Source organism: Bombina bombina, chromosome 6 (genome assembly GCF_027579735.1).
Source record: "Bombina bombina isolate aBomBom1 chromosome 6, aBomBom1.pri, whole genome shotgun sequence".
NCBI classification, from domain to species: domain Eukaryota; kingdom Metazoa; phylum Chordata; class Amphibia; order Anura; family Bombinatoridae; genus Bombina; species Bombina bombina.
In genome coordinates this window covers 446,055,579-446,070,777 of record NC_069504.1, presented here as the reverse complement: position 1 = coordinate 446,070,777, position 15,199 = coordinate 446,055,579, and the positions used below count along the sequence as shown (strand labels likewise).

The 15,199-nt window shown below is 40.3% G+C and overlaps 1 protein-coding gene across 1 annotated transcript in view; it reads left to right on the top strand.

Annotated features, from left to right (window-relative positions):
* Positions 1-15,199, top strand: part of SEC24A (SEC24 homolog A, COPII coat complex component) — a 182,062-nt gene that overhangs the window by 90,433 nt on the left and 76,430 nt on the right.

The following is a 15,199-nucleotide window of genomic DNA, read 5'->3' as shown; positions in this document are numbered from 1 at the left end:
CGCATTGAATATCGCTCTCAATTCCAAAATGTTTATCGGGAGAAGAGATTCTTCCCGAGACCATAGACCCTGAACCTTCAGGGACTTCCAGACCGCGCCCCAGCCTAAGAGGCTGGCGTCGGTCGTGACAATGATCCACTCCGGTCTTTGGAAACTCATTCCCTGAGACAGGTGATCCTGAGACAACCACCAGAGGAGTGAGTCTCTGTTTTGCTGGTCCATCTGAATCTGGGGAGAAAAATCTGCATAATACCCATTCCATTGTTTGAGCATGCATAGTTGCAATGGTCTTAAATGAATTTGAGCAAAAGGAACCACGTCCATTGCCGCAACCATTAGTCCTATTACCTCCATGCACTGAGCTATGGAGGGTTGAGGAATGGATTGAAGAACTCGACAAGTGTTCAAAAGTTTTAATTATTGTCTTTAATTATTAAAGTCTATTATTGTTCCCAGGAAGGGAACCCTTGTGAACGGGGACAGAGAACTTTTTTCTATGTTCACCTTCCACCCGTGAGACCTTAGAAAGGCTAGAACAATGTCCGTATGAGCCCTTGCTTTGTGAAAGGACAACGCCTGTATTAAAATGTCGTCTAGGTAAGGTGCTACTGCAATGCCCCTTGGCCTTAGCACCGCTAGAAGGGACCCTAGCACCTTTGTGAAAATTCTGGGAGCAGTGGCCAATCCGAAGGGAAGAGCCACGAACTGGTAATGCTTGTCCGAATGGTTTCTATTTTGAATGATGGAACTCTGAGGAATTTGTTTAGGATCTTTAAATCCAGAATTGGCCTGAAAGTTCCTTCCTTTTTGGGAACTGCAAACCGGTTTGAGTAAAATCCCAGTCCTTGTTCTGCTGTTGGAACTGGGTTTATCACTCCCATTTTTAAAAGGTCTTCTACGCAATGTAAGAATGCCTGTCTCTTTATCTGGTCTAAAGATAACCGAGACATGTGAAACCCTCCCCTTGGAGGAAGGTCCTTGAATTCTAGAAGATACCCCTGAGAGACAATTTCTAGTGCCCAGGGGTCCGGAACATCTCTTACCCAGGCCTGAGCAAAGAGAGAAAGTCTGCCCCCTACTAGATCCGGTCCCGGGCGTGAATTCTATCCATGACTTCATCATAAGAAGTCTCCTTCTGGAGCGAGTTTTCTAATTCCTCAAACCAAAAAGCAGCTGCAGTGGTTACAGGAATAATGCAAGAAATTGGTTGAAGAAGAAAACCTTGTTGAACAAAAATTTTCTTAAGTAAACCTTCTAATTTTTTATCCATAGGATCTTTGAAAGCGCAACTGTCTTCTATTGGTATAGTTGTGCGCTTAGCTAGCGTTGAAACTGCCCCCTCTACCTTAGGGACCGTCTGCCACGCGTCCCTTCTGGGGTCAACAATGGGGAACATTTTCTTAAATATAGGAGGGGGAACAAAAGGTACACCTGGCTTCTCCCACTCCTTATTCACTATATCCGCCACCCTCTTAGGTATCGGAAACGCATCAGTGTGTACTGGGACCTCTAAGAATTTATCCATTTTACACAATTTTTCTGGGACCACCAAAGGGTCACAATCATCAAGAGTAGCTAGGACCTCCTTAAGTAGAGCGCGGAGGTGTTCTAGCTTAAATTTAAATGCTATGGTATCAGGCTCTGCCTGCTGAGAAACTTTTCCTGTGTCAGAAATTTCTCCCTCAGACAGGCCCTCCCTCACCGCCAAGTCAGATTGATGTGAGGGCACTACAGATAAATTATCCTCTGCGTCTGCTTGCTCATTTTCTGTATTTAAAACTGAGCAATCACGCTTCCTAGGAAAAGCTGGCAGTTTGGATAAAAATGCTGCGAGAGAATTATCCATTACTGCTGCTAACTGTTGCATAGTAATCGCAATTGGTGCGCTAGATGTACTGGGCATCGCCCGCGCGGGCATAGCTGGTTTTGACACAGAAGGAGAGGAAAGCAAGCTATCTTCACTACCTTCAGCTAAAGAATCATCTTGGGCTATATTTTTAAGTGTGATTGTACTGTCCTTAAGCTGTTTGGACGCTATGGCACACTTCACACATAAATTTAATGGGGGAACCACCTTGGCCTTTGGACATACAGAACATAGGCTATCTGAAGATTCAGACATGTTTGACAGACTTAAACAGAACTAAAATGCAATAAAAATTATTTTTGACAAAAATGTTACTGTCTCTTTAAATAATAAAAGAGCACACTTTATTACTGAAACATCAAAAAACCATGAAATAAACATCCGATTTTAATGAAATTTTCACCACAGTCTTAATGCTTTGAAAAGATTGCACACAAATTTTCAGATCAATTAACCCCTTAATGCCCAAACCGGATCTAATAACAGTTATTAACCAGTTAACACACTACAGTACTAGCCACAGCTTCCACTGTAGCCTTTACCTTCATTAGGGATTATTTTAGTAGGAAATAAGCCTCTCTGGAGTCTTTTATGATGCCTCTTGACTCCCCACATGAAGCTGCATGGACTGCCTAGGCAAAAACAACTGCGCAATTAAGGCCTGAAAATGAGGCCTCCTCCCTCTTCATTCCAGAGTGGAGGGGCCTTTCTGACTAGATTTAGGTGTCCAAATAAGTGCCAGGCCGAAATTAAACCCCAAAAGTGTTTTAAAGTCTGAAAAAACACCTTATTTATAGTGAAAAACATGCTAAAAAGCAATCGATTTTAAAGCCCACAATAGTGTCAACCAGCATAGAGCCCTAAATATAAGCCATCATTTTATACAGAGTCTAAGAAAAAAATGGCTTACCTATCCCAGAGGGAATTTCTGACAGTCTTCTAGCATTACATGGTCTTGTTAGAAAAATGACTGATCATACCTGAAGCAGTTAAACCTGCAAACTGTTCCCCCCAACTGATGTTCTCTGGTTTCAACAGTCCTGCGTGGGAACAGCAATGGATTTTAGTTACTGGTGCTAAAATCATACTCCTCTCAACAGAAATCTTCATCACTTTCTGCTGTAGAGTAAATAGTACAAACCGGCACTATTTTAAAATAACAAACTCTTGATAGAAGAAATAAAAAACTACAACTAACACCACATACTCTTTACCACCCCCGTGGAGATGCTACTTGTTCAGAGCGGCAAAGAGAATGACTAGGGGGGCGGAGCCTGAGGGGAGCTATATGGACAGCTCTGCTATGTGCTCTCTTTGCCACTTCCTGTAGGGATTGAGAATATCCCACAAGTAAGGATGAAGCCGTGGACCGGATACACCAATGTAGGAGAAATAGAACCACTCACGTGATTTGACCTCAACCAATATGAGGTATAGATAAGACACTGGTTATAGTTGGTGTAATCGATGTCTCCTTCTGCTTTCCCCTTGTTTCCTACCGTCCACTATAATCCTTCAGGTCCTGAATAATCACGGTATAGTCTCTGTAAAAGTGAAACTGGGTCCACTGTCAGTACCAGGGTGTAAGTGGGTTATATAGGGACAAGTATAAACCGTAATCCATGCGGTATTTGTAGGAGATAACCAGTTTATTTGTACACAATGGCATTTATACATACATCTAAACAATAAATACTAAAAAGCCAATGAGATGGCTGAGATAAAAAGTGCAGCACGAACGGATAGGGTCAGTATAAATGCATGTATACTTTACACTCCCTCCGTTATTAAGCTGCTTGTAAAGAGTAAAATTCTAGGCCCACTCTACACTCGGTAACAATTGGTCACAATCACACAGTTCCGTGTGATACAGTGTACCGTTTGTTCCTGTGACAGACAAGTATCGGGCCGTACGTGTGGCGGGGGCGGAGCCTTACGCGTTTCGCAACACGATTGGTTACTTCTACAGAGGTAGGGGCCGCCCCCCCTCCTATCTGCCTTATATTGCATAAAATGGCTCAGTGTTTCAATTAGTTCTTTCGTCGCCGCCATCTTTGTTTCTGGCAAGCGCCCTTTTATTTAAAATGCTATCTGTTAAAATATGATCAAGTCTTATCTTTCCTTATGCTAATTGTTTCTACTATCAAGGCTTATAAAAATGAAGTATTTTAGCCTGATTGATGCCAGATGTATTAAAAGTAATTACACAAATACTTACTTATATATTTAAATATTTTCACCTTGACTATTTTTGCATATGGAGTAAATAGTTGATGACTCATACTCATTAGGTATATTTGACAGGTTAACTTCAATAGGTTTATATCTACTCATCTTAATCTGTGAATAACTACTTTCTCCCTTAAAGAGAATAAAGTTATAACAAAAAGCATACCTGTTCTTTAAGTCAAAAATTCGTAAAATATTGATTAAAACTTATTTCATTTACATAAAAAAAAAATATATAACAACTCATGCAGCAAATCCTTAGTAAAATTTGATCAGAAATTCTCTATATAACGACAATTTTAAAAACAGTCGGATATAAAAAAACAATTGTGGAAAAAACTATTAGATTTAATAAAAATTTAATAACGGACCTCTCTTTATCTATGTACTTATATATTTGACTATTTGATACAAGGTATAACATAGAGATATTTTTTTATTTTTATTTTTTTGGGACTAGAGGACTAAAGTGGGTCTTTTTGTAATATCCCCCAGTGTTTTTTTAGGATATTTTTAATTTGCCAGTGTCCATCATTAAATGTTATTACAAATTTAACTTTACTTTTATTAGTTCCCCTGTCTCTTTGCACTTTTCCGTTGTGTATAGTCCTTCTAAATAAAAAGGACTACCTAGAAGAATCTTATAGACAACTCTCAGATGTGGAAACTTACAGGTGCCTAGGGATAAGTGATCCAACTAACACTTTACTTAATGAATCTATGGAACATATAAACTGGGGTTTTCAAGAAAAAGTTATAGATATACACTGGCGAATTAAAAATATCCTAAAAAAACACTGGGGGATATTACAAAAAGACCCACTTTTGAAAGAAGTTATTGGGAACACGCCTGATGTGATTTATAAAAAGAATCAAAATTTTAAGTCAGCGTTAGCCCCCAGTGTGATCAGTAAGAAAAAGAAAATACTCCAAAGAAATAAAATAACTACATCAGTTATAAAGGGCTTTCACAAATGCTTTAGAAAAAGCTGCATATGTTGCGAACATACACATTACTCTAATGAATATAGTAAATTTGCAATAAAAACAAATGAAGTGGAAAAATTCCCAATTGAAAAATTGCTCAATTGCAAGTCAGACTACGTAGTGTATATGTTGGCGTGTACATGTAGAAACCCACTTAGGTATATACGGCGTACAAAACGAGATGCCTGGAGAATATTACAAATATTGAAGCATGCAGCCTAAATACACCTCTGATCCAACATTTCAATAAAGTACATAACAAAATAAAAATGACTTTTTTATAAAAAAAAAATCTCTAAGTTATACCTTGTATCAAATAGTCAAATATATAAGTACATAGATAAAGAGAGGTCTGTTATTAAATTCTTATTAAATTCTTTTTAAATCTAATAGTTTTTTCCACAATTGTTTTTTATATCCGACTGTTTTTAAAATTGTCGCTATATAGAGAATTTCTGATCAAATTTTACTAAGGATTTGCTGCATGATTTTTTATGTAAATGAAATGAGTTTTAATCAATATTTTACTAATTTTTGACTTAAAGAACAGGTATGCTTTTTGTTATAACTTTATTCTCTATAAGGGAGAAAGTAGAGTTATTCACAGATTAAGATGAGTAGATATAAACCTATTGAAGTTAACCTGTCAAATATACCTAATGAGTATGAGTCATCAACTATTTACTCCATATGCAAAAATAGTCAAGGTGAAAATATTTAAATATATAAGTAAGTATTTGTGTAATTACTTTGAATACATCTGGCATCAATCAGGCTAAAATACTTCATTTATATAAGCCTTGATAGTAGAAACAATTAGCATAAGGAAAGATAAGACTTGATCATATTTTAATGGATAGCATTTTAAATAAAAGGGCGCTTGCCAGAAACAAAGATGGCGGCGACGAAAGAACTAGGTATGGAATTTGCCAGAAAATGCTGCTTATACCGGATTAATGTAAGTAAAGCCTTAAATGCAGTGATAGCTACTGGTATCAGGCTTATTAATAGAGATGCATACTCTTATAAGAAAGTAATATAAAACGTTTGCTGGCATGTTAATCGTTTTTATATATGTTTGGTGACAAAACTTATTGGGGCCTAGTTTTTTTCCGAATGGCTGGTTTGATTTCTGCCTAGAGACATTTTCCTGAAGCTTTCCACTGTTGCAATATGAGTGGGAAGGGCCTATTTTAGTGCTTTTCTGTGCAGCTAAAAATACTCAAAGAAGAAGGATAGGATCCAGCTTTATGCAAATAAAATCCATCTTTATTGGCAAAGTTAAAACGCCAGAAGTGGCTCAGTGAACAGCATACAAAGATAGTAAGCAAAAACTGGTGTGTGAGCGTGACTCTCTAAGGGGTACATACCTTTGAGACATAATTCTGTAAGAGAATTTATTTCAGTTAATCAATACATTATTATTCATATCACATCTTAAACTATGCCATTTGAGAATTTTGTAAACTATATACATTTTGCTTTAGTGCTTGCTAACTATAAGACACACAATAATCTAGCGCAGATATAAATTGGTGATAGGGTAATTTTTCCTTCATGTTCTTATATTAGCTTTATGGGTTTTCCATTTTAGAAACTTGTTTATAAGGATTTATCATATATATACCTTAGTGTGTGTACCATTGCTGTAACGTGACTTGGGCATTAAGGGTTAAACAAATTACTCTTTACCTGAGGTGTGGGCGTGTTTTGTTCTTATTGTTTTTAACCAATCACAATTGTAACACAGTCTTTTAAACCTGCATTCACCTGCATGACACCTATGGCTATGATTACGGCTGAGCGCCGAAACATGTAAGCCGTGGTGTCACGCTCACACACCAGTTTTTGCTTACTATCTTTGTATGCTGTTCACTGAGCCACTTCTGGCGTTTTAACTTTGCCAATAAAGATGGATTTTATTTGCATAAAGCTGGATCCTATCCTTCTTCTTTGATTGCTTAACCGCACCAGTTTGGATCAGCTCAAAGCCCTTGTATATGAATATTACCTGTTGTGAAACCCGGGTGAAGTAAGAGCACCGCCCCCTTACCGGAGATCCTGCTACGTCACAAACAGACATCGCAGTGCACCTGTGTTTAGCCTGAAGCGCTACTGGAGATTTTCCACTTTGCCGGTTGGTTTGGAGCAGACAGCCCACCGATCTGATTTCGGTTTGACCACGAAGGTCCCCCGGCTATTTTGAATTCCTGTCTGAGGTACTGCACGGCAAATACAGATTCCGGGGGCGGCTAGGCTCCTTAAGGGTAAGTCCCGGACCCAACAGTATTTACCTGTATGCACCTTTTTGTTTTGCACTTACATATTGCATATTAGAAGAGGACTTCCCATATCTCTCTATATCAGCTAAAAATACTGACAGAGACATTCAGCTTCCCTCTGCATGATACAGGACATCTCTGAAGGGCTCAAAAGGCTTCAAAGTCGTGTTTGAGGAGGGTAACAATCACAGTAGACTGTGGCAGTTGTTGTGACTGTGTTTAAAAAACGTTTTTTGTCATTTATTATTCTGTTTTTGTTATTAAGGGGTTAATCATCCATTTGCAAGTGGGTGCAATGCTCTGCTGACTTGTTACATACACTGTAAAAATGTTGTTAGTGTAACTGCCTTTTTTCACTGTTATTTCAAATTTTGTCAAAATTTGTTTCTCTTAAAGGCACAGTAACGTTTTTTTTATATTGCTTGTTAACTTGCTTTAAAGTGTTTTCCAAGCTTGCTAGTCTCATTGCTAGTCTGTACAAACATGTCTGAAACAGAGGATACTTGTTCATTATGTTTAAAAGCCATGGTGGAGCCCCATAGGAGAATGTGTACTAAATGTATTGATTTCACCTTAAACAGTAAAGATCAGTCTTTATCTATAAAAGAATTGTCACCAGAGGGGTCTGTCGAGGGGGAAGTTATGCCGACTAACTCTCCCCACGTGTCGGACCCTTCGCCTCCCGCTCAAGGGACGCACGCTAATATGGCGCCAAGTACATCAGGGACGCCCATAGCGATTACTTTGCAGAACATGGCTGCAATCATGAATAATACCCTGTCAGAGGTATTATCCAGATTGCCTGAATTGAGAGGCAAGCGCGATAGCTCTGGGGTTAGACGAGATACAGAGCGCGTAGATGCTGTAAGAGCCATGTCTGACACTGCGTCACAATATGCAGAACCTGAGGACGGAGAGCTTCAGTCTGTGGGTGACGTCTCTGATTCGGGGAGACCTGATTCAGAGATTTCTAATTTTAAATTTAAGCTTGAGAACCTCCGTGTATTGCTTGGGGAGGTATTAGCTGCTCTGAATGACTGTGACACAATTGCAGTGCCAGAGAAATTGTGTAGGCTGGATAAATACTATGCAGTGCCGGTGAGTACTGATGTTTTTCCAATACCTAAAAGGCTTACAGAAATTATTAGTAAGGAGTGGGATAGGCCCGGTGTGCCCTTTTCCCCACCTCCTATATTTAGAAAAATGTTTCCAATAGATGCCACTACACGGGACATATGGCAGACTGTCCCTAAGGTGGAGGGAGCAGTTTCTACTTTAGCAAAGTGTACCACTATCCCGGTTGAGGACAGTTGTGCTTTTTCAGATCCAATGGATAAAAAATTAGAGGGTTACCTTAAGAAAATGTTTATTCAACAAGGTTTTATTTTACAGCCCCTTGCATGCATTGCGCCTGTCACTGCTGCGGCGGCATTCTGGTTTGAGGCCCTGGAAGAGGCCATCCATACAGCTCCATTGACTGAAATTGTTGACAAGCTTAGAACTCTTAAGCTAGCTAACTCAGTTTAGTCAGATGAACAATGGCATCAGAAACAAATAACGGCTGAGAATTCCGGATTCGCCATCCAGGCGCGTAGGGTGCTATGGCTCAAATCCTGTTCAGCTGATGTGACTTCAAAGTCTAAATTACTCAACATTGCTTTCAAGGGGCAGACCTTATTCAGCCTGGTTTGAAAGAAATTATTGCTGACATTAATGGAGGTAAGGGTCATACCCTTCCTCAGGACAGGGCCAAATCAAAGGCCAAGCAGTCTAATTTTCGTGCCTTTCGAAATTCCAAGGCAGGTGCAGCATCAACTTCCTCCGCTTCAAGACAAGAGGGAACTTTTGCTCAATCTAAGCAGGCTTGGAAACCTAACAAGTCCTGGAACAAAGGCAAGCAGGCCAGAAAGCCTGCTGCTGCCTCTAAGACAGCATGACGGAACGGCCCCCTATCCGGCGACGGATCTAGTAGGGGGCAGACTTTTTCTCTTCGCCCAGGCGTGGGCAAGAGATGTTCAGGATCCCTGGGCGTTGGAGATCATATCTCAGGGATATCTTCTGGACTTCAAAGCTTCCCCTCCACAAGGGAGATTTCATCTTTCAAGGTTATCTGCAAATCAGATAAAGAAAGAGGCATTCCTACGCTGTGTGCAAGACCACCTAGTAATGGGAGTGATCCATCCAGTTCCCCGGACGGAACAAGGACAGGGTTTTTATTCAAATCTGTTTGTGGTTCCCAAAAAAGAGGGAACCTTCAGACCAATTTTGGCTCTAAAGATCTTAAACAAATTCCTCAGAGTTCCATCTTTCAAAATGGAAACTATTCGGACCATCCTACCCATGATCCAAGAGGGTCAGTACATGACCACAGTGGACTTAAAGGATGCCTACCTTCACATACCGATTCACAAAGATCATCATCGGTTCCTGAGGTTTGCCTTTCTAGACAGGCATTACCGATTTGTAGCTCTTCCCTTCGAGTTGGCTACAGCCCCGAGAATCTTTGCAAAGGTTCTGGGCTCACTTCTGGCGGTTCTAAGACCGCGAGGCATAGCGGTGGCTCCGTATCTAGATGACATCCTGATACAGGCGTCAAGCTTTCAAATTGCCAAGTCTCATACAGAGATAGTTCTGGCATTTCTGAGATCGCACAGGTGGAAAGTGAACGAGGAAAAGAGTTCTCTATCCCCACTCACAAGAGTCTCCTTCCTAGGGACTCTTATAGATTCTGTAGAGATGAAAATTTACCTGACGGAGTCCAGGTTATCAAAGCTTCTAAATGCTTGCCGTATTCTTCATTCCATTCCGCGCCCTTCGGTGGCTCAGTGTATGGAGGTGATCGGCTTAATGGTAGCGGCAATGGACATAGTGCCATTTGCGCGCCTGCATCTCAGACCGCTGCAATTATGCATGCTAAGTCAGTGGAATGGGGATTACACAGATTTGTGCCCTCTGCTAAATCTGGATCAAGAGACCAGAGATTCTCTTCTCTGGTGGTTGTCTCGGGTCCACCTGTCCGAGGGTATGACCTTTCGCAGGCCAGATTGGACAATTGTAACAACAGATGCCAGCCTTCTAGGTTAGGGTGCAGTCTGGAACTCCCTGAAGGCACAAGGATCGTGGACTCAGGAGGAGAAACTCCTTCCGATAAATATTCTGGAGTTAAGAGCAATATTTAATGCTCTTCTGGCTTGGCCTCAGTTAGCAACACTGAGGTTCATCAGATTTCAGTCGGACAATATCACGACTGTGGCTTACATCAACCATCAAGGGGGAACCAGGAGTTCCCTAGAGATGTTAGAAGTCTCAAAAATTATTCGCTGGGCAGAGACTCACTCTTGCCACCTGTCATCAATCCATATCCCAGGCGTGGAGAACTGGGAGGCGGATTTTCTAAGTCGTCAGACTTTTCACCCGGGGGAGTGGGAACTCCATCCGGAGGTGTTTGCTCAATTGATTCATCGTTGGGGTAAACCAGAGTTGGATCTCATGGCGTCTCGCCAGAACTCCAAGCTTCCTTGTTACGGATCCAGGTCCAGGGACCCAGAAGCGACGCTGATAGATGCTCTAGCAGCGCCTTGGTTCTTCAACCTGGCTTATGTGTTTCCACCGTTTCCTCTGCTCCCTCGACTGATTGCCAAAATCAAACAGGAGAGAGCATCGGTGATTCTAATAGCGCCTGCGTGGCCACGCAGGACCTGGTATGCAGACCTAGTGGACATGTCATCCTTTCCACCATGGACTCTGCCTCTAAGACAGGACCTTCTAATACAAGGTCCTTTCAATCATCCAAATCTAATTTTTCTGAGACTGACTGCATGGAGATTGAACGCTTGATTCTATCAAAGCGTGGCTTCTCTGAGTCGGTCATTGATACCTTAATACAGGCACTAAAGCCTGTTACCAGGAAAATCTATCACAAGATATGGCGTATATATCTTTACTGGTGTGAATCCAAGAATTACTCATGGAGTAAGGTTAGGATTCCTAGGATATTGTCCTTTCTCCAAGAGGGTTTGGACAAAGGATTATCAGCTAGTTCCTTAAAGGGACAGATTTCTGCTCTGTCTATTCTTTTGCACAAGCGTCTGGTAGAAGTTCCAGACGTCCAGGCATTTTGTCAGGCTTTGGTTAGAATTAAGCCTGTGTTTAAACCTGTTGCTCCCCCATGGAGCTTAAACTTGGTTCTTAAAGTTCTTCAAGGAGTTCCGTTTGAACCCCTTCATTCCATTGATATTAAGCTTTTATCTTGAAAAGTTCTGTTTTTGATGGCTATTTCCTCGGCTCGGAGAGTCTCTGAGCTATCTGCCTTACAATCTGATTCTCCTTATCTGATTTTTCATGCAGATAAGGTAGTTCTGCGTACCAAACCTGGGTTTTTACCTAAGGTGGTTTCTAACAAGAATATCAATCAAGAGATTGTTGTTCCATCATTGTGTCCTAATCCTTCTTCAAAGAAGGAACGTCTTTTACATAATCTGGACGTAGTCCGTGCCTTGAAGTTTTACTTACAAGCTACTAAAGATTTTCGTCAAACATCTTCCCTGTTTGTCGTTTATTCTGGACAGAGGAGAGGTCAAAAAGCTTCGGCAACCTCTCTTTCCTTTTGGCTTCGGAGTATTATACGCCTAGCCTATGAGACTGCTGGACAGCAGCCCCCTGAAAGAATTACAGCTCATTTTACTAGAGCTGTGGCTTCCACCTGGGCCTTAAAAATGAGGCCTCTGTTGAACAGATTTGCAAGGCCGCGACTTGGTCTTCGCTTCACACTTTTTCAAAATTTTACAAATTTGATACTTTTGCTTCTTCGGAGGCTGTTTTTGGGAGAAAGGTTCTTCAGGCAGTGGTTCCTTCCGCTTAATCCCTGCCTTGTCCCTCCCATCATCCGTGTACTTTAGCTTTGGTATTGGTATCCCATAAGTAATGGATGATCCGTGGACTGGATACACTTAACAAGAGAAAACATAATTTATGCTTACCTGATAAATTTATTTCTCTTGTAGTGTATCCAGTCCACGGCCCGCCCTGTCATTTTAAGGCAGGTGTAAAATTTAATTAAACTACAGTCACCACTGCACCCTATGGTTTCTCCTTTCTCTGTTTGTTTCGGTCGAATGACTGGATATGGCAGTTAGGGGAGGAGCTATATAGCAGCTCTGCTGTGGGTGATCCTCTTGCAACTTCCTGTTGGGAAGGAGAATATCCCATATGTAATGGATGATCCGTGGACTGGATACACTACAAGAGAAATAAATTTATCAGGTAAGCATAAATTATGTTTTTACTTTGTTCTGTTCATAACACTAGTGCAAACAGGCTTCACTAGGGGTGCCTTTCTTGTGCGCTTCTCTACCCTTTACCGTTTCAGACACTTACTGGGAGGATCCACCTGCTCAAGAGGACTCTCTCTTTATTAGAAGAAGCAGCAGAGATCACGCAGGCACTTGGGAACCGGTACAAGAGTGGTCACAAACTGACTTTATTGTATACAGCCCCCTGGCTTATAAGACTTTTTGTGCTGGATTAGACTTGTATCTTAGTGAGACTTTGATTTGGTCTGAACCTGTCAAATACACGCACATTGCATCACTACATATATTGTAACATTGCATAATACGCAGTATATGCATATGTAAGATTAATACAATTGATGTACATTTGTGTCCAGGTACAATTTCTATTCTCCAGCATACACCCCTGAGCGCAGATATTCCTCTTTTTTTCATATATATATATATATATATATATATATATATCAGTTGTATGCTAAAGTTTAGGCACCCCTGATAATTTCCATGATTTTCATTTATAAATAATTGGGTGTTTGGATCAACAATTTCATTTTGATCTATCAAATAACTGAAGGACACAGTAATATTTAAGTAGTGAAATGAGGTTTATTGGATTAGCAGAAAATGTGCAATATGCATACAAACGATATTAGACAGGTGCATACATTTGGGCACCATTGTCATTTTGTTGATTTAACTACCTAGCACTGATTAATTGGAACACACAATTGGTTTAGTGAGCCCATTAAGCCTTGAACTTCATAGACAGGTGCATCCAATTATGAGAAAAGGTATTTCTGGTGGCCAATTGCAAGTTGTTGTTGAAGAGTGGCAACATGGGGGCCTTAAAACAACTCTCAAGTGACCTGAAAACAAAGATTTTTCAACATAATGGTTTAGGGGAAGGCTACAAAAAGCTATCGCAGAGATTAAAGCTGTCAGTGTCAACTGTGAGGAACATAGTGAGGCAATGGAAGATCACAGGCACAGTTCTTGCTAAGGCCAGAAGTGGCAGGCCAATTAAAATATCGGAAAGTCAAAGGATGGTGAGAACGGTCAAAAACAGCCCACAGACCACCTCCAAAGACCTACAACATCATCTTGCTGCAGATGGTGTCACTGTGCATCGTTTAACAATTAGGTGCACTTTGCACAAGGAGAAGCTGTATGGGAGAGTGATGCGGAAGAAGCCTTTTCTGCACACACGCCACAAACAGAGTCGCTTGAGGTATGCAAATGCACATTTGGACAAGCCAGCTTCATTTTGGAAGAAGGTGCTGTAGACTTATGAAACAAAGATTGAGTTATTTGGTCATAACAAGGGGCGTTATGCATGGTGGCAAAAGAACACAATGTTCCAAGACAAACACTTGCTACCCACAGGAAAATTTGGTGGGTGTTCCATCATGCTGTGTGGCGAGTGCCGGTACTGGGAATCTTGTTAAAGTTGAGGGTCGCATGGATTCCACTCAATATTAGCAGATACTTGAGAATAATGTTGAGGAATCAGTCACAAAGTTGAAGTTATGCTGGGGCTAGATATTTTAACAAAACAACGACCCAAAACACTGCTCAAAATCTACTCTGGTATTTATGCAGCAGAACAAGTACAATGTTGTGGAATAGCCATCCCAGTCCCCAGACCTGAATATCATTGAAAATCTATGCAGTGATTTGAAGCGGGCTGTCCATGCTCGGCAACCAACTGGAGATGTTTTGCAAGGAGGAATGGTCCAAAATTCCTTCATCTAGAATCCAGACACTCAATACAGGCTATAGGAAGCGTCTAGAGGCTGTTATTTCTGCTAAAGGAGGCTCTACTAAATATTGATGCAATATTTCTGTTGGGGTGCCCAAATGTATGCACCTGTCTAATTTCCTTTTGATGCATATTGCACATTTTCTGTTAATCCAATAAACATAATTTCACTACTGAAATATTACTGTGTCCTCCAGTTATTTGATAGATCAAAATGAAATTGCTGATCCAAACACCCAATTATTTATAAATAAAAATCATGGAAATTGTCAGGGGTGCCTAAACTTTTACATACAACTGACTGTGTGTGTGTGTGTGTGTATATGTATGTGTGTGTGTGTGTCTATGTATATGTATGTATGTGTGTATGTATGTGTGTGTGTGTGTGTGTATATATATATATATATATATATATATATATTAAAAGAGAACTTAATCAGATAGAATTCAGCGCTACTAATACAATTGATGTGTAAATATATAGAGGATCATTTACCAAATATATGTGTATATATATATATATATATATATATATATATATATATATATATGAGAGTTCACTAATCTCAAAGCTCATTGAGATTAGTGAACTCTCATATATATACATATATTTGGTGAATGATCCTCTATATATTTACACATCAATTGTATTAGTAGCGCTGAATTCTATCTGATTAAGTTCTCTTTTATCCTATCTTTTCGTCAGTGTCAGGGGTACACTGAATCACTTGTTCATGCTGCACAATACTTACACCCATAACGTCTAAGGAACTTATAGGGAATA